At 38.0% G+C, this 21,324-nt stretch overlaps 1 long non-coding RNA gene across 4 annotated transcripts in view; it reads right to left on the reverse strand.

Moving 5' to 3' along the window:
• The window catches only part of LOC102138858 (uncharacterized), an 82,886-nt gene that overhangs the window by 15,612 nt on the left and 45,950 nt on the right, over positions 1 to 21,324 (reverse strand). The window contains exon 1 of one of the 4 annotated variants that reach the window (XR_012434398.1): positions 4,278 to 4,589. The exons of the other annotated variants lie outside the window; for them this stretch is intronic. This is a non-coding gene — a long non-coding RNA (uncharacterized lncRNA). Of the gene's footprint in view, positions 1 to 4,277; positions 4,590 to 21,324 lie in introns of those variants that run through there. 4 annotated transcript variants of the gene reach the window in all.

Genomic DNA, 21,324 nt, shown 5'->3' on the forward strand with positions numbered 1-21,324 from the left:
TGGCCTGGAATTACAGTGATCATATCCTGTTGCAGAATTTTTTCCCAAACCATCTCTCTGTCCCTCACATGCAATGAATTGGAGAGATTATCTTAGTTGGAGAGAACATCTCCAACTAAGATCATCTCAGCTATGCTTTAATTTCAGGTTCAAATCCTGCCACTGCTAAAGGTTCTCTTTCTCTCCTTCCTCTGAACTTCATTAATTAATCATGTCTTTATTATTCATCTGGCTTTTTTGCACTTACTCTTTTTGTTAATAGTTTTACTGCCCATAGACTCATGTTTCTTTCCCCAACTGGTCTATAAAGTCCTTGAAGGATGGACCCTAGGCTTGTCTTTCCCTGTCTCCCGCACATGTCGGCTATAGGACTTCCTGAGTAACATAAAAACAAAGATAAAAATGTGTCTATGTTATGCTTACATTTAAAATGAAATTGCCCATTACTATGAGTATTCCTTATTCCTTGACTAGAACTGTCATCACATGAACTATATACTCACTTGGTAAAGTGTGAAATGTACAGAAAACGGAACATGCTTGCATTATTTATTCTTAAATGTCAACAGCCTCTCAAGTTCTTACATTTGAAAAGATCAATGGCAAATGATAAGCAAAATTATTAAAGTGTTTCTTCAATATCTTTTAAATACATAAAATAGAATTCTAATATTTAGTCACAGCATTTATTATAATTACTTTCAGTACCAAAAATTGAACACCTTCCCCTTATCTTATTTTGCCTGGGAACCAGTGTTCCAGAAAAAAAAAAAAAAAAAAAAGATAATGATTATATCATAGCCAAAATATTCTTCCTGGTGATTCAGAATTAAAATGTACTACTTGCAATCTTTTATATCACTAACACCCAGAAAAGCATAAGACAAAGCCTAAGTGGTTTTAAGAATGACATTATTCAGATATGATTATTGTTGGAAATGGTCACAACTTGAGCTAATTGAAAACGGTAAGGGCTAGTTTTCATATTACCTTAATTTTCCCCATAATAAAGGGAAAGTCCTATTTCAAAGAAGTCTAAAGGTCTCTTATATTATAGAAATTAGGTTGCATGCCTAGATCATGCTTTGCTATAATTCACCTTGTTTTTACATTATGTTTTATGACCTTCAAGGGGAAAAAATAGAAAACTGTAATGAGAAACTAGAGAGGTTGAAAATGTAGGTGATTTTCCTGGCTTGTTCTCCAGTGATTTTCTGGTTGTGTACCCAAGGCCTTTAAAACTATCTAATGGAGAACATTGTCTTTATCTGAGGCTTCTTGCTAAAGAAACCACAGGGAGGGCTCCTCAGCCTCCCTTGGTGTCCCTAGCTGGAATTATCACTCTTTCTTTAAACCCAGCAGTGCTTATGCCTCTCAAAATCCCATCCTTAGAGATGGGCAACGAAGATGCCTGTGGAATTCTCCCTCCTGTATTAGTTTAAAAAGCACGTTTGCCAGATTTTCTTTAGGCTTCTTAATCATTATTGCTTTTGCATTAACATTTCTTAACGAGCTTCCACTTCATTTGTCTTTTGACACCGTCAAGTTCTGCTCCTTTGAGGCCTAAAGCTGCGCTTGGAAATTTCCCAGCAGGTGCATCTTGAGCCCAGGCTGGCAGACAGCACCTGTGGAAAAGTCTTTCGAGCCAAGTGCCAACAGGAACTTAGAAATTCCACATCTCAGCCCTGAAGGTATATGCGCCGGCATGGAGTGCTGGAAATGTTAGGTGTTCTCATGAAGAAGGACTGACTTCTGTGTAGAGAGATAATCCTTAAATACAGCTACCTAACATCATGCTAATTCCTCTCTTCTGATGTCACTGTCTGGAAATATCCTCAAGTCATCTTCTATGTTCCCCAAATCTCTTAAGAAGGAGGCAGGAAGTTCTTCAGACCAATTGTATAAGTTTTGGTTTAAAAGCTTGATTTTCTAGGGAGTAGTTATGAACACAAAACATGTATTTCATATTTAAGAGGCATTTGCTCTAGATAAGTTTTTGGAAACCATTTAATTTAGACCAAAATCACTTTCAGACTTTGCCATGAAGAGTCCCATTGGTGTTTGTTTAGTGATTTCCATGTGTAAATGTGGCTGTTCTGTTAGTTGTCCTCATCCTGTAATCTGCCCGGATGAGTCACTCTTAATAAGTGGCTCTCCAATGATCAGCTCCACAGTTTTCACAGTGGTTTCACAGGCCCTAAAAATGACCCCATAGGAAAAGAAGACTCTGTATGGGCTACCTCCCCCAACTGAGGAATTCACAGAACCTGTTAGCTTATTAAAGTTTTGACAATTTCAGCAGTGCAGAAATGTGATTGGCTTTGTGTAACAGTGCTTCCAAACTTATTTGGCCATGAAACTGAAAATGTGGATTCTGATTTTCATCCAGAAAAACTGATATTTCTCAGAACACAATTTGGTAAATGCTGGGTTAAGCATCTTGCCTTACCAAAAAAAAAAAAAAAAAAAAAAAAAAAGGAAAGACATGAAGTTTTTTTCAACACAAAATATAACAAATAAATAGCTATTCTATTTTTATCCTACAATCATTTTCCATTGTCTAACCACAGATTTCTCACTATTGTTTCAGATGGTGTGATCTCAGGTACTCTAAGTATACACGGTTCATTTTAGTCCAGTTTTGAGGAATGTGTGTTTAAAATGTGACTTTAAAAAATGTGTCTGGGGACTGGGAGCAGTGACTCACGCCTGTAATCCCAGCACTTTGGGAGGCCTAGGCGGGCAGATCATGAGATCAGGAGATCGAGACCATCCTGGTTCACACGGTGAAACCCCGTCTCTACTAAAAATACAAAAAAATTAGCCGGGCGTGGTGGTGGGCGCCTGTAGTCCCAGGGAGGCAGAGCTTGCAGTGAATCGAGATAGCACCACTGCACTCCAGCCTGGGTGACAGAGCGAGACTCCGTCTCAAAAAAAAAAAAAAAAAAAAAAATGTGTCTGGGGATTCCATATGCTGTCTGGAACTGAGAAGGGAGGCAAACAACTTGGGCTTCCACACACACACCCACATACTCTGTCTCATTTCAGCTTTTTGCTACATTGATAGTGGGGCAACGGGACAGATAGCCAGGATAAGTTTCTTAAACATCAGTGGAATTTCTAATGAGATGATTGAAACTACACACTACTAAATATTTAAGGCTTAAAAAATGATTAGAAAATAGGATCATCTACACAAAAACTGTGAGGGTGGAATTTCTAATTTTAAAAAAGACAATCAAAAGGAAGAACTCCAGGCTCAGTGGTACTTTCTTCATTAATGTATTCTGGAATAATAATAACTTCTAGTTATATAAGGCATAGGACAGAAAACACACAATGCTAATGATCTGAGTGCCTCAAAAACACTAAAAGAAAGGTGGAAACTCTCCTCTGAAGGGACTGCAGAAGACAGAGAAGAAGAAGGAGCTGAGTGGTCCCCAGATCCATGATCTTGTACGTTCACCAATGTCAACCTATGCCAGAAAATGATGGGTCGTTCCTCTGCAATGTAGCAATGACCCTAAAATCCCCTGGTCTATTTGAATTCTCAATAAACTTATCTCTTTTATAGCCAGTTACTTTTTCAACACTAAGGTTTTATTTTCAGAGGGTAAACTGTGGAGGAGTCAGAGAGAAACCACAGGATACATTTTTTTAAAATCATAGTTTACACGCTACCTTATCCCAAAACTGTATTGCCCCTCTAGTTGCCCACGAGCCTACTATGAACCTGGACCGAAGCATGGGTTCCCGAAATCAGGCCTTATTTATTTGCTCTGCAAGGAGAAATAATGGTGAAGTTTGGCTTGTGAGTTTCATTTCTTTCTTCCCTCCTTGCACTTACTGACATTTTGTTATGTGGGCATTCCTGACACCCAGACTGCTTTCTCAGGCGATCACAATCCAACCATTAGCCTAATTGCCATGCCAGGATAGTGTCTGATACTCCACAGAGTGCAGCAACAGAAAGAAGTGCAGGGCCAAAGGGAGCAGAACCGAAACACAGAGAAAGGGCATCTGGGGAGTCTTGGGTAAGAAAAAGCCTAGAAACCGCTGATTTGATTTGGGTCACGCCCATGGTATATAACAAGGAGGGAATACGTTTTAAATAATACAAACAAATCTCATAACTTAAAAAAAGAGAAAGGCCATAAATGAGATAGACTTTTCTTTGAGCCCTATTTCATATGAACTTAAGAAATAAAAAGGATGGAGCCTCATGGAAAGGGATGGCCCACATAAGTGGGTGGAGTATTATACCCTTCAGTGCTTACCATGACTGCCTGAGGAAGCAGGAAAGTGGCTTGCTTGGAACTGCAGAAAGTCAGATTCTTCCATAAATATGAGAGACAGGCCTGGGGTCTCAAGTCTGCAAGGTAGCAATGTGGGTTAAAATACGAAGCAAAAGTCTAGATTTATACAGAGTAGTTATCCCGGCCCACGGGATAGTCAGTGTAGGCCCTGGAGGAGGGGGTGGGAATTTGGGGAATAAAGACACGAGAAATGGAGACAAGACAGTGCTCTGATCAAGTCTCGTTTAATGGCGGTAATGCAATGCCTTATATACATTTGGAGGGGAAGGGGTTGGGCTAAGGCAGAAATGACCTCATTGTGGAAGGCGTGGCCAGATAAGCCTCGGTTTCTCCGGTCGGACGTCATGTTGCGCCTGCGCAGTCAGGTAGTCTTTTCGCGGGCGCGGGGAAAAAAGAATGAAGAAGAAGCAGGAAGAGCGCCATCTTTTAATGGCGGTATGAATACAGGGAAGAAGGTAAATCTAGGGAGAAGGTGTGGGGTGGAAATGAATATAGCTCAGGCGTTTAATCTTTAATTATTATTCGCTATGGCCGGGGCGTGCAGCTCCGGACAAGTAGTAAAGTGTAATAATTAGATTGGTCAATATTTATTTGGTGCTTTACATTTTAAAAATATCCTCCACCTTCATTGCCTCATTTGATCCTCAGAACCCCACCATGAGGGGGGTTCTATACGAAATTCATTCAAAATTGTCTAGGGGAATCTTTGCTTTAAATATCCTAAACCATTTCTATTAGATTCACTTGAATTGTAGCCCCAAGTCAAGCATTGTAAGACCCAATCTCTAGGAGCTAGTTTGATTCTCATACCTGAAACTCCCATAGGAAACCTTTGTCAGACTCTATGTCCCAATTTTGCATTCATAAAATCTTTTCTCATTTCACAGTTGAGAGTACGAGAGCCCAGAGACATCAGACTTTTTGCCCAAAATAACGTGCCCTGAAATACAAACAGAGGTCTTTTGATTCTGGAGCTATCTTTTGTCCCTTGTACCATGCTTTCTCTTATGGCACGCCTGCAGATTCTGTTTGGGTATAGTGGAAGTTCCTGGTACAAGGCCTTACTCTCTGAGAGTAATCACAGAATATGTGCTGAATTAGTTAAAATGAAGTAAAGCTTTCAGCAGTTTCTCAGGGCCCTACTTGAGTCATCTGTAAGGTCAGAAATGAGGCACTCCTACATTGCCTAAGTCTATAGGCCTGAAATGGAGTTCGGCAGGCACTTAAAACACCACCTGGTGAGAAAAGTAAGAATTTCCTTAAATATTGAACTAAATGTTCCCTGGCTTATAGTATCATGATGCAGACATGGTTAGGCTAACAATTAAAGTAATAACCCAAATTTGCCCTCCCCACACATATCCCAGTGAAGCCCCTGTAAAGTCTCCCCAGGACATTTCTGGGAGTCTGAGGAGCTGTCTTAGGTGTGCCCCTTCAATGGCTGTGAGCTCTAAGGCTTTCCTTCTTCACCAACACACCAGTCTGCCACCACTGCTCATAGAGCCTTCAGTGCCACCTGAAACAGAGCTTGACACACCCAACACTTCCAGCCATAGTGTACTAGGGCACACTGTCCTCCCCACAGAGGCAAGGAGATCATTCTGCTCCACACTGTCACACTGAGTCACTGCAGATCCCTTTATCCCTGCCTCTCATGATCTCACAGAGACCTTCCAGCTTTTCCTGTCTCACCCCAATGCCTTCGTTCATGTACCCTAGACAACAGGGAGGTTAAGGAAACACATCACCACATGAAAACTCCAATGTGAAAATCTCTACCGTCCCGTTAAGCAAGGCTGGTGGCCCACCAACTTCTCAACCTCATTAGACAAACCCAGATATGTCTCAGTGTTCTCTAGGCCCAGGCTGGACCCTCCCTCCTGGATCCTCAGACAGTTGCAAATGCAGTGGCTGAGGCTAAAGTTCTCTCACTCTCTGAGCCACAGATTGCTAATTGAGGTATCCATTACCTTGTTGCTCCACTTTAAGCCTGACCTTGATATTCATCTTACCCACAATTCTCTGAAAATATTGAGCACTGTGCTGTAAGTTATTCTCTGCCCCAGGTAGGAACTTCCTCCAGAGAGGGACCTGCCCTTCATCACAGGGCTCTAAACTGCTCCAGGCCCCACTCTCAACCAGTACTTCCAAAATTTGGAGTGCATTCAGAGACATGTTAAAGGACAATTAAATACCTAAAGTACTGAGAATATTGGAGGAAAACAAAAGGCTCTGGGGTCACTGGCAGCATCCTACAAGAGAAGGAACATGAGTTTTATAATCAGAGAGACCTACATTTAAATCCCAGATTTATCTTAACAGTTGTGTGACCATGAGCATTTACTTTGCTTTTCTGAGTTCCAGTTTTCTCACTTCTGAGATGAAAATTAAATGTACTTTATTGATTCCCCATGTTGCCTAATATCTAATGAGAGATATTAGAAACAATGGGAATTTTTTATGTGTGTATAATAGAAGCCCATTTATTCTTGCTCATGATTAAAGGAACATTGACTTTAGAAGTTTGGAAAATAGGGGAACTAAAATTCTTGCATTATAGAAATAACAGAGAAAATGCTCTACCCTCCACCCAAACATAAGCCTATCACTATGTGGGAACCCCTGAACTGAAATATCTCTCAGGGTCTCAAAATACAGAAATGTTACGATTGGTCTAATCAACTGTCCTACACCAAATAGTTCCTCCCCTCCACCTTCTAGAAGCTTCAACATGTGAATCCATGTGAAAATATAGAATGATCTTGCATTTTAGGATAATGTTTAACAATTTTAAGATTAGCAAATAAATTCAATTTCAGATTAGCAAGCAAAGTTTTAAATTAAGCATAGGCCAAGCACGGGGGCTCATGCTTGTAATCCTAGCACTTTGGAAGACTAAGGCGGGCAGATCATGAGGTAAGGAGTTCAAGACCAACCTGGCCAACATAGTGAAACCCTGTCTCTACTAAAAATAAAAATAAAAAAATTAGCCAGGCATGGTGGTGCACTCCCGTAATTCCAGCTACTAGGGAGGCAGAGGCAGGAGAATCACTTGAATCCAGGAAGCAGAAGTTGCAATGAGCTGAGATCATGCCACCACACTCCAGCCTGGGTGACAGAGCAAGACTCCATTTCAAATAAAATAAAATAAAATAAAAATTAACAAGCATTTCTTTCTGTATTCTGAATTTAAGTCTACCTTATTTTTACCACTATAGGACAGAGGAAAAAAGACTATACATGTGTATGTATGTGTGTACGTATGTTATGCATGCGTGTGTGTACATATATACATACATGCATATATATATACACACACAGATACATATGTGATACACATATGTGTCCATAGGTGTGTGTCCTGGTAGCCACAGTTTATATTAAAAAAGAAAGAAAATTCCATTATAGTTGATCAGTACTTTTCGTGAGCTTTCCTTTGAAGTAAATGGCTTTGTTGTACAAACTCACTTTTTGATTTATTCTCAAGGTACACCTTGTATATGAAAGATCATACAAAAGAAAAGAAACTCTCATAAAAATGAAATGATATTCTTGCTATAGGAATAAAATTTTGCTTGAATTATTTTTTATTATTTTATAATTATATATATTGAACAAATAAAAATACAAATTAAATATTTTATATTTCATATTTGCTTGAATTATTATTGTATTATATGTAAATAAATATAACAAATTATATTATAGAGAATGAATAATATTGGAAACCGGCAAATTGTCCTGAGTTGTGATAAGTTAATAAGATGCACATTGGCGGTCATCTTAAGATGCTGCCTGCTGTTAGAATAAATGAGTTAGACATCCCTCAGAGGCCTCCAGCACTTCTCCACCCTTTACCCTGGGAGGATCAGCTGAAGCGACGTGCCAGGAGAAACACACACTGGATGTGCTCCGAAGTTCCCTCTGTACACTAACCACTTTACTATTTGGGGGTCATAGACCTCTTCAAGCTAGGATAAGTATGCTAGGTATAAATAAATATGATTTAAGATATACATGGCATTGATTCTACTCCAAACTCATAAATTGTATATATTTTTTTTCTCTCCATAAAGGAGAGACTCACCAGTTTCAGACATAGGTTTTAAGGAAGAAGTGAGGTTTTCTTTTCTAAAGGTCTTCAACACTATTGTGGTTATGATATAAATTTTAAACTGAACATTGAAAGAATTCATAATCCATAAAATGCCCGTGGCATTTCCAGGAACACTTTTAAATTGCGACAGTAAAAGTTGAATATGTATTTACGCTTTTCTCAGGGGACTATTCTCCCTTGTTAACTAGACTGAGAAACGACAATAAAGTATTCAGCTGCCTAGTGAAGTCCTTCTGATAAAGAATTCAGCTATAACAGCTACTCGACCAGCAAATGTCTTATTCAGGGACAACTTTAGAAACTCTCAGCCCACAAATCATTGATAAAAATTTATCTACTAAAGAATTGCAAATGAATGAAAATGGAAACATCTCAAATTTGTCTAAATAATCAGACGAGGGTTTCATTGTCTCTTTCAGTGGAGAAGCTTTTATTAACCAACTCCCTTTGTTCAGCATTTACTTTGCATTCTCTCAAGTCATGAGATTTCTCTTTTGGAAATGTTATTAGTTTAGACCAAAAGAGTCCTGGTAGTGCTGCTTGAAGATTTCATAACCATCTGAAAGAGCCCATGTAGCTTTGAAAGGCAGCTCTTAGAAGAGGGCTGGGCATCTTACTAAAGAGCTGTGAAGAAAGGCCCACAGTACCTTCCAAAAACTTGCCTGATAAACCGTAGTAAATCAGGACTCAATGCAAAATTATGTTGATCTTAGTTAATATCAAGAGCACAAATACTGAAAATCACCAGATAACCTCAAAATATTGCTTGAATAATTGGTTTTGAGTTTCTCTCTTTCCACGATTTTCTTAGAGCTGCTAAACATTCTAATAAAATAAAAGTAAAATAATAAAATAATCCAAGTGGTTAAGTTGAGCTTCTCTTCATGTCTGAATTACTAAAAGGAAAAAGAGGACCACGTATGTTAAAAGGAGAATAAAGGAACTAGATAATCTGTATCTGAAATCAAGCTATGAATAATTTGAAAAAGATGAAGGTAAAACTGAACATAGGACCAGGAATGATTTTTTTTTCTTATACAAATCCTAATATTCAATGATGTAAAAACACCGTATCCTACAGTTCATTATTTTAAAATTTAAAGTCTGTGTTAGTTAATTGTTGCTAATTGAATGGAGGTCAACTTTTGATCTCACAGTACTTTGTGGAAAAAAAAAAAAAAGATAAATATTTAGTTCCAGTATATTCACAAAACCATTCATTCCAGCCTCCCTACAACTCCTGTGGTTTTACATATTTTGGTAAATGTGAGTGAACACTTCCCTAATCACTTTTACTCACAGTCATCGCTCTGTGCTTCTGAAGCCATCAGTTCTGAAGTTATCCTTTTTTTGACACTTTGCACACATAGTTACTCTGTAATTTTTCTTATAAATTGTTTCTGTTGGGGTACCGTGGCTCACGCCTGTAATACCAACACTTTGGGAGGCCAAGCCAAGACAGGCAGGTCACTCGAGGTCAGGAGTTCGAGACCATCTTGGCAAACATGGTGAAACTCTATCTCTACTAAAAATACAAATATCAGCCAGGTGTGTTGGCACATGCCTGTAATCCCAAGAACCTGAGAGGCTGAGGCAGGAGAATCTCTGGAATTCGGGAGGCGGAGGTTGCAGTGAGCCTCTGAGATCCCACCACCGCCCTCCCCCGTGGCTGACAGGGTGAGACCCCATCTCAAAACAAAACAAAACAAAAACATTGTTTAATTTTCCTTGTATATATATATACATCATGCTTTCCTGAATATCATTCAAGCTTTTCAAGATCAAAAGTAAAGTCTTGTTATATCCCAAGCACATAGACCTAAGTGTCTTTCAAAGGCTAGGGTTCCACATGTGTGTAACAGAGAAACTCAAGGTCATTTCTCAAGGAAATCCCATTTCAGAGCTCCTGAAACAACATTGGCCTGCCAAGATGCTCTCAGGTGAGCCCGAGTAAGAGAGCGCAGTAGACTCTGAATGTTAACCTTAAACTTCTTGTTTTGTTTTCTATTTCTAATGCATTATTTCTATTTCCCAGGCCACAGTACCTAGGAAAGTCAAATGAGAAAGTGGGCTCAGACATCCCTGCATCATCTTTTTGGCCACTTTCCACGTTCTCTGGTGTCTGGTGATGCGTGGATTAGACAGGTAAGGAAACTGAGGGTATATTTTATGCTTTTCTTTTCTTCTCTCACCCCATTATCAGTTTTCATATTAACAAGGTTCTCATGTGCTTCTCACTAAAGGAAGAGTTCAAGAATGGAACTGGATATGCGCAAATGAATTCATTTCTTCAGTCACCCACGGATTGTGGAGTCCTCCTGTGTATTAGGTAGAGTTCCAGGCATTAGGATTGCAATAAGGAACATAGCAAACATGATTCCTGCTCCCATGAATCTTCCGTTCTAGCAGGGAGTGGCTGACATGGCAGAAAACAAAAAATAAGCGAGCACAAAAAATGAACGAGCGATAGTGCTTAATAACCATACATGTTCCAAATAAAAGAAAACAGAATGATGTAGTAAAAATAAGGGGTGTTGATGTGTGTGCTAACTTAGGCAAAGAGGCCTGGTAAGACCTTGCTGAGAAATAAACATGTAGATGGACGTCAGACTGATGCGCAGGAGCCAGCCCCAGGGGTTCATGGAGCAGAGAATACACTGCTGAAGAAAGGGAAAATGTCTTACTGACCTTTGGATATAAAGAACAGAGAGAAAACCCATGTAGCTGTAACATGCTGAGCAACGCGCAGAGTGTACGGGATGAAGTCAAAGAAGACAAGCCAGGGGATGCAAGGCCTCATTCCCTTGGAAATAATTTGGGATTTTATCCTAAGTATGGTAGAAATCCAGTGGAGGGTATAGCACAGATATGACATACATATAGATTTAACTTTTTAGAGATCACTCTGGCTGCTATGTGGAAATGATCTGGGTTGAGACAGGGACCAGTGTGGAAACTGGGATGTGGCATCCCAGCAGTCAACCGGGCTTGAGCTAAAGTGAACATCGAGATAAAGAAGAGTTGGTGATTTCAGAATACGTTTTGCAGGTGGTGCTGGAGAATGGAAGACAGAGTAAATGGCAAAAGGAATCAAGGATAGCTTTTGAGGTTCGCACTGAGCAACTGGTATTGAAATGGGGAAGAAACAGACTTGGGAGAGGTAGAGGTAGAAAACTGTGTGACTGTGCCAAGTTTCAGGTGATTGTTACACTTCTGAGCAAAAATTTCAAATCCAGAGTCAGTTCAGAGACTGATAAAATGATTTCAATGATCAGCGTTTTCATCTTTGGGACAATAGTCCTGGAGGGGACAGAACTAAACCATGTTCCCTTCCTTGAGGAGCCAACAGAATGTTGGAGAGACAGACGTGACCACAGCTAAATGTTATAGGCCACATTTTCTGGCAATTGCTCTACTAGGCCCCAAGGAAAACACTTTGGGAACATTAAAAGGAAGTTATTTACTTTGATTCATGTTGCCTTTAATATCCCACTGCTAAGTTGTTTTGCTCTGTTCATCCTTAAAACGTCTCTACCTTCAACTTTGATTCTTTTGGGCCAGAGTCTGTAACTGTTCCAGGCTCATCATTTTGAAAAGGTCACTAGAAGAAATTGAAATTATTTTTCCATGACTAATTCTTCAGGGTCACCAACATGCAGTTGAGTCAAAACTATCTGTGACAGGGTTGTTGGATCGAGCTTCTTCCATGGACCTCCAGATTTTATGTTTTAGAGGCTTTCAAATACTTTTAGGTCAAATACTAAAGCACAACCTTAAATAAATTGTAGGAGCTTTTACCACAACCTTAATACTATTCTGTTTAAAGTGTAAGTGTCTAGGACCATACAATCTTTAGTGCCTAAATTCTTAAAGCACCCTACAGCTCCAGATGCAACATTTTTGTACAAATTTCTTTATTCAATGAATGCTTTACAAATATTCAAAAAAGTGAGAGGTGGTGAAACAAAATACAAAAAATAAAGTTTATCTTAATGCAAAACAATTTTCAATTCCTCACGCTTTTCTTAACATAAGGTTTAACTGTGCCTTGATATATGCAATAATAGCCATTACAGACTCTGAAGTCAAGAGTCTAAAAACTCACTGGTAAAAATTTACATCACAGGCCGGGTGCGATTGGCTCACACTTGTAATCCTAGCACTTTGGGAGGCTGAGGCGGGCGGATCACAAGGTCAGGAGATGGAGACCATCCTGGCCAACCTGGTAAAACCCCATGTCTACTAAAAATACCAAAATTAACTGGGCGTGGTGGTGCATGCCTGTAATCCCAGCTACTCAGGAGGCTGAGGTGGGAGAATCGCTTGAACCAGGGAGTCGGAGGTTGCAGTGAGCTGAGGTCATGCCATTGCACTCCAGTCTGGTGACAGAGCGAGACTCCGTCTCAAAAAAAAAAAATTTTTACATCATGAGTGAACAGGCTTTAGAAAGAATTACAACAAGATACTGAGCAAATACACACACACACACAAACACACCCATGCAATGTAAACATATCTCAAACTGTGTGGATGGTACTTACTTATAAATAATAAGTCTAAAATAACATGTCTGATTGATAGGTAAAAAAAAAAGTATAGATTCCAATCAAAAATAATTTTTCAAGTATTTTTTTTTTCAGTAGAAAACTGAGTTTTGCTAAGGCTCAGTGTGATTTCCAAACCCCCTGCCAGCCCCGGTCTTGGGTTCTGCCTCATCTCAGGGGTCATCCTTTATTAGAGCATCCTAGGATGTCAGGCCTAGAAAGAACCTCAGAGATTGATTATCCAAGTTGGCCACCACGTCCACCCATATGCATGTACATACTCTACTCACACTCTTCATTCTCCTAGGAGCTGTTGCTGTGGTTCATTGGGTGAATCTGCCTCCAGGATGTGCTTCCTCGGGGGACTGCCCTCAGGGAAGCCAAGGGAAATCCAATCCACAGGACGCCATCCTCTGCCCCAGCCCCATCCTGTGAAAGAATGCGGCTCTGCCACTGGGGAGCTGCAGGATGATATGAAGTTCTGAAGGGCAAATATGGCCAACTGTTTTCTCAGCCTCTACCAAAACAAGCCCCCATTCTTCATTTATTTCTCAGAATCTGGAAGTCAGCTCAAGAAACAGAGGCATCTGCTCCCATTTAAAAACAATTTAGAGTATTAGATTCAGCTTTTTTTTTTTTTAAAGGAGCTTTAAATTTGGAGAAAAGCCTTTGTTTAATCACATCAAGTCTGTGTCACAGGCTGAAAAATGCCAGGAAATTCCAAGCTAAAGGCAGATACTTCATCTATAACTCATGCCACAGGACTTTTTTTTTTTTTTTTTTACTATTATTCTTTCATATGCTTGCAAAGGCTGAAGCATCAGAAAAACTGATTTTTTTTTTTTTTTTTGGTCTTGTCAGTTCATGTCATAACCTTGGCATTACTCTCTCTCTTTTTTTAAATTTAATAAGAATATGAGATTATACTGATCCTGTTCTCCTATTTCTTGTTAGTGCTGAACAAGCACTTCTGGCTCTCACAACTCAAATTCTTGCCATGTTGCTCTGTGCCTTAGTATGTTTGGCTATGAAGTAAAGCATCTTGACCTATCATCTATCTTTAAAGTCTGAGAAAGAAATTATTTTAGCATTCCTGTTCTTAGCTCATATATATAAATCTGTGATCAATGGCACATCTGCAGCTCTGAAGTTAGCACAAAACTATGAAGAACAAAAAGAGCAGAAGAGATGGAGTGGGGTAGGGTAGGGCTGGGTGGAGGGGGCAGTAAAAATCAACAAAACCCACCAGCAGAAGAGTATTAAATCTCCTGCTTTATGCCCAACCACGGGTTCTGGATTTTATAAATGGGATGAAGAATGTATGTAACTCCAAAAATATGTAAGTCTCCTTTAAATGTGGAAAGTGTTCATTTTTCAATCTAAGTGCCCTGAATTTCTATGTTGCTTTTAGAGTTGTGCGGTACATAATAAAAATATGGAGCCTGCCCCAGACATAGCACAGTTCACGTTTTCAGGGATTTGAAAGCTTGATCACTCCAACTGTCTGTGAATAAAAGGGAAAAAATGAAGCATTAACACCAGGCATAGCCTTTTCTGATTATGATCATCAGTCATTATAACAGAAGAACAAAGCATGCTAGAGAACAGCGTCAGGAAGATGGCTTTAGTGAAATAAAGAATGCTCCGTAACAAATTAAATGTTAAGATCAGTTTCCAATCAATTAGTAAGTACTTATGAAGGATCAACCAACTAACTACATGTTTCATTTACTCTAAATAGAAACCATAAGATCTGCTTTCAATGAGCTTTCAACTTAGTTTCAGTATGACAGTACAGAATATAGAATATAAGGTACAGGATAGTGCATATGTAGCCACCGGGACGTGGAATCCATGTATAGGAACCGTTCACAAAAACACCACAATCACTCCTGCAATAGTGTGTCTGTGACTTCCATGGTACAGGCTTGGTTTTAAATCTCACTTTAACTCACTCTTTGAACAATATTTACTGTGTGCCCTGCTGCCTGTCGGTTTCTGTGGTGCACCCAAGTGATGCAGCAATGGAAGTGAAATAGCTACAATCCCTCCCCTCACTGAGCTTTACAGGATAGCACATGACACATATGTGAACAATCACACAAGTTTACAATCCCAAATTGTTATACCAATATGAGGTCATCAAGACAGTACTGTCTACCGAGGACCCAATTTAGACCGGAGGCTCAGGCAAGGCATCTGTAAAACGGAAGCCAGGGAGAATATCATCAGGCCTGCTGGATAGTCACAGGGCACAGGAGTGATCAGAGGCAAAGAAAATGATTTGCAGGCCAAAAAAAAAAAAAAAGTGCAACACTTTGGATTGAAATAATCTTGACCATGTATCAACCTGCTTGAGGCCCAATATTCTCATGGGGGGGTGGTGAATATATCAATACTTCCCACAGATTTATATTAGAAAATAAATAACAACTAATATCTTTACTGATACAGCAGAATATCCTGGGAAAAATTACTGAAATTATACCAAAGCCATTCAATGCCTACTGCGGAGCATCACAGACATAATAGGGGAAAACATATAAAATATTTAATAAGGAAGAAACAATCCTAAAAAGTAAAGAAAAGACATGATGTCTGCAGTGGGAGATAATTAACAGCAGGGCCCATAGGGGTCAGCACTTTTTTTTTTTTTTTAGGTTCAATAAGTACTGGATTTATGAGGCAGTGCGTTCAAAAGTTCATATAACTAAATACACAAACTGGTTTGTTTGTTTTGGATCGTCCAGTGTCTGAGAGTGAATTATTCATTCAAGCATTAATAAATTAAAAATTTTCAATTTGGCAGTTGAGAAAATTTACTTAAGGGAATAAAAGAGATATCTACCAAGTTTGGACTGGCTTATGCATTTTTTTAAAGCTGGCTCAAGTCTTGAAGAGTAAAAGAAAGTTCAAGTTATTTATTAATGTTAGTCTTTTACTCTACTGATTTAGTGTACATGTAAAAAAAAATCCTGAGATTGGTTGGAACTAAAACATGAAGGCAGCAAGAGTATACCTGCATTTTATCTAACCCAGTTATAACACTGATTGTGATAGATGAGAGAATCTGCTATAAGAAGAAAACCAATGCAGTTCTCCTTTATCATGGAATAACTTTTAATGACACCCCCATCCCTTTAAAAATGTCACTCCTGCATCTTTTTTCCCTGGCTTAAATATCCTTTTAAAAAATTATCTACTGAAATATGTTTTGGTGACTTCAAACTTCTGAAAACAGTTACACTTTTGGCATATTTTATCTGGAAACAATAGAAAAATGTCATTCTATCAATCACTTCACATATATACAAAAAATCCCTCTGATAAGTGATACATAGTTTTTAAAAAAATCCCCTGATAGGTGATATGTAGTCAAAGGTCCATTAGAGTTCAAATTTGTCTTAGAATAAAAAAAGACTATTAATTTGACTTCCCCACCAAAAAAAATATAATGGCTCTTAACTACACGTTCATTTTGTTTTCTCCTACATTACTTACTCACTTCTAAAAAAAAGTCTTCTAAATCTATTTTTTTCTACTTTCTTTCATGATCTTAAGAGAAAGTAAAAGAACCCAGCATGATTTCTCTGTTTGCTTATAAATTGCAGTTTGCACACATGCCCTGCAATTTTTACAACTGTATCACAGAAAGTATTTCCTGGGACCAGTCACTACCTGTTCTTTTCAGCGCTGTCAGGCTTTCTTTTAATGAACATCAACGAATATGTTTGTCTTCTATTATATCTTCTAAGATTGAGGGAGAAACAAAACCCCATAAAACTGAAATTCCAGAACTGCTGCATCTGTTTAAATCTGAGTCTCATCATTAGAGTTGTATTCACCCTTGCGCTATCTACAGCTTAACAGAAAACCACATTTTTTCTCTTTAATTGGAGAGTTTATATAAAATATGTTCCAGACCCCGGCACGTAATGTTCACATGAAACAATAGTTCCCTTCGCTTCATCCTTTTCAGATATTTTGCTGCACCTCTGATGCATTATTGCTAGACAATTGATTTAAACTGTAGTTTAATAAAATTATATATGATTTCCTAATTAACAATCTATTATATATATAATATATAAATATATGTGTGTTTTATATATGTATGTTTATATATGTTATATATATGCATGTTTATATGGCACAAGTATGTATGTATTTCCTTGAGTTTAACCTGTGGATTTGAACCAGTCCTTTATTTTGGTTCTCACTCATTCAAAACGTCAATGTCTTGTTTTCTCAATTTGCCTTTTTCCCACCTCCTGTCATGCTAAGTTCCCTTGCAACATTCCCTTGTTTCAGTAGCTGCTACCAAAAGGTGTATACTGGATACGATTTCAAATCCTGTCACATACCCTCATCAGTCAATAAAGGCCTGCTCTCCAGTATGAACTGCCTACTCTGTGCTAAGCCCTGTGTTAGATTCCGGTGGGTATAAAGATACGTGTCACATACGGACTTGATACTCAGGACCTAAAGTCTGCTTGAACATAAAGCAATTGATAAAGAATGTAGTCCTAAATTTTTTAGTTGCACTAACTAATGTGAAGCAAATTGCGGAAAAAAAAGGGATAATTAAGTGCGAAGTAGACAGGAACCATATAATTCATTTAGCAATAAGAAAATTGAGCAGGTGGAAAAGTAAGACAGTTTTTCCTTTTGAAGGAGTTCGTGATATCGAGGGAGAGCCAGACATTAACAAATGTACACATACACACAGAGCAGTAAATAAAGGAGGGAGGGAGGAATGATGTTGGGTGCTGACGGAAAATGGAAGTGGCCTACCTCAAGGACCCAAATGGAAACTCTGGTGTTATATTTGAAGTCACTGATTTTCAATCCCATTTCTTAGGGTGTGGAAGTTGAAAAATCTTAGCATTCTTATTTTCTTGCATGTCCATCATTTTACTGGTCAACCATCTCCCTTCTAACCACAACATTCAATACTGTCTTCTATCCAGGGGAGTAACGTTGGGTCCTGAGGGTTTCTGAAAGTGAAATTCGTGGACCATATGCCTGTAAATAACGTTAGTTATCTGTTGAAAATGTGGCTTTCTGCTACCATACTTTCAACACATGAATCATCCATTAGATGTTTCTGATGAACATCAAGGTTTACTAAGAGGAACATGGGACTGGAAATCACAAAGCCCTCATTTACCTCATATCTAAAATTAATGATTGGATTAAATAATCATAAATAGTTTATGATTTTAAGTTAAACATGTCTGTTATTCTGTGTATTTCTTCGGGATACTTAGTACTATTTCTCTTGAATTTTTTTCTCCAGTGCCTAATTCTATAAAGTTTTTATCCCTCTTAATTTAAAGTTATCTTAACTTAGGAATATTTAAAAAGCAGAATGTTTTACTTTTCCCACGTGGGCAACGATATATGAAAGTGATTTAAGGAATAATAGAAGTACTGGACTCTGAAAGAAACATTACTCTTAAGAAATTAGTTTGGTTTAAACCCAGAATCATGAATTTTTAAATGTGGAACAGGAGTTTATTCTTATGTTTTATTTATTACTAACTCAACCCTCTAAGACTGGTACTTTTTTTTGCCATTTATCTAAAATATGGATGCTAAGCACATAATTAATAAATAAGAGATGTCCTTTAAACAAGTATTTTAAAATGCCTAATCAGAATTAGCACTAATCTTGCTCAGCTACAAGCCTGAACATTCTACCAGACAGGATACTCAATTTAAACAATTAAAGGTTTTCAGAATGAGTGTTTATTAATTGAGCCATAGCATTACAGTGCAGTCCCTTTCACTTCCTCTTGTCAAACCTATTGAGGATGCAATGCAGAGCTATTTGGCAGGTGGCCACATTGAAAAGCAGCAGGATGTATTTGGCAGATTTATATTATATGTTGCCAGACTTTTGCCATTTGGCTTGCTAGAATGTTACTTTCTTCTTCCTTTCCCTTTCTTGTCCCTTACATAAATTTTTTTTCTCAGCAGAATTATAATTCGTAACTATAATGAGCATCAAGTTAATTATCAATAATTAAATGGAAACATGACTTCACAAAATATTTTGCAAAACCTATGGAATTCTCTCAGAAGAATTTCCTCAAGATTACATAGTGTCATTTCTAATGGGAAGGTAACTGATTGGTATTGATCAGCAAGTATTAATGGTCAATGTCTAGGTTCTCTGCAAAACCCCCATCTATCTCCAAAGTGTGTAAATTATACCTAAAAATGCAAATTATATCCAGTCAGCCTTCCATATCCATGGGTTCCACATTTGAAGATTATTAAACCAACCATGGATCAAATATATTTTTAGAAAATAAAATAATAATAATGCAATAAATAATGCAAATTTTAAAACACACTATAACAACTACTTATGTAGCATTTAGATGTATTAAGAATGATAAGTAATCTAGATATGATTTAAAATGTACAGGAAGATGTGTGCAAGTTATATGCAAATGTTACACATTTTATGTAAGGGATTTGAGCTTTTGCAACTTTTGTTATCCACAGGGGTCCTGGAACCAATGCCTTGCAGATATCAAGGGATAATTAATATGTAAGTACAAAGCAACTTGAAGCTTTCTTTCCTCCTTTACAGAAATTTAAGTTTAAGTGATTTTGACCTATCCATCATTAAAATATGTCTTGACTAAATATGATTGCATATTGAATTCCCAAACTGATTTCTTAAGCCCTCCATACCATATGTAAAAACAAACAAACAACAAACAAAAAACGTACCCTGAAACTTGGACAACAAGGCCTCTTGCCTTGGGTCCTGTATTTTAAAGAATTCTGCATATAACAAACAACAGAAATAATTCATGTTAGAAAACGTGAGAGCCTATGTCACTCAACATGCAGAGCTCAGTTCTAAAACCTGAGCTACACCAGCACCCTAAACTTGCGCTTTCTTTACTAATACCATCCAGGCCCCAGGGAAACACTTCACCACCTCTCTTGCCCTGTGTTCTCAAAAGAGAAGGCAGCAGTGCTCAAACATGTATGGGCTGTGCCAGTGCCTTCTAATTTAGTCTATTTGTGCTTCCATAACAAAATACCACAAACTGTGATATTTATAAGGAACAGAAATTTATTTTCTTACAGTCCTGCAGGCCGGAAGTCCTAGACCAAGGCACCAGCATTTGGTGTCTTGTGAAATTCTCCTTGCTGCATCTTCCAGAAGGGAGGAAGGCTGTGTCTGCACCTGGTGGAAGGCAGCACACGAAGCCTCCCTTCCCATTCAGGATGGAGGAGCCCTCAAGGCCTAAACACTTCTTAAAGGCCCACCTCTTAACATCATCATATTGGCCATTAAGTTTAAACACACGAATTTTGGAGAAAGCACATTCAAACCGTAGCACCAACATTGAAGATATAAACACACTGCTTCAAAATGCAGAGAAGATTTGGGAGGCAGATGCATTAAGAGATAAGAAAAATGAATTAACTTGCCAAAGAGGATAGCATGAATTCAGTAGATTTTTGCATAATGAAGTATGGTTTCCCAATAGCGTTGAAGACATCATTTTTATTCTTCTTTTCTTCTTTTTATTTCCTAATTCATACTTCTAAAGATACTTTTACTCTTACATTTGTATATATGTTGGTTAAATAACACGCCTAAGGTATGCTAGCAATTCTTTACAACGGCAACTAAATGCGTACAGAATGCTAGAATATTTTTTTAACAAAATGTTTGTTTCAACTTATTTTTTAAACAAATAAAAAGAATCTCCAGGCTGGAGTGCAGTGGCATGATCATAACTCACTCTAGCCTCAAACTCCTGGGCTCTAGTGATCTTCTCACTTTAGCTTCCTGAGTAGCTAGGACTTCAGTGGCACACAACCATGCCTGGCTGCTTTATTTTTATTTTTATTTTTATTTTTGTTTTTGTAGAGGGTCTCACTACATTGCAGATTGGTAAAGAACTCCTGGCTCCAAGTTATTCTCCTGCCTCAGCCTCCCCAAGTGTTGGGATTACAGGCATGAAAAGTATTCAAATAGTTTTCTTAAAACTTTTGGTGTACATAAATTAAAACTTGCATTTGTCCTGTAATGTTTAATAAATAAACTTAATATTTTAAGAGATATATTCTTTGAAAACATATATGACAATTAATTTTACTGTTTTACATTTACTTTAATTTACATTTTGTGGATAATTTTAATATCTTATTAAAAAAGCTCATTACTGTCAATACAGAAAAATCATGTAAAAATTTTGATTATAGCAAAATAACTAGAGCTGAAATGTTCTAGAATAAGTAATTTATGCATTTATATTACTACTCACTGAACATACCTGGCTTATCAAGAGGGTATCCACATATGTGCAGT

The sequence above is a fragment of the Macaca fascicularis genome, chromosome 4, assembly GCF_037993035.2.
Source record: "Macaca fascicularis isolate 582-1 chromosome 4, T2T-MFA8v1.1".
In the NCBI taxonomy this organism is placed as follows: Eukaryota; Metazoa; Chordata; class Mammalia; order Primates; family Cercopithecidae; genus Macaca; species Macaca fascicularis.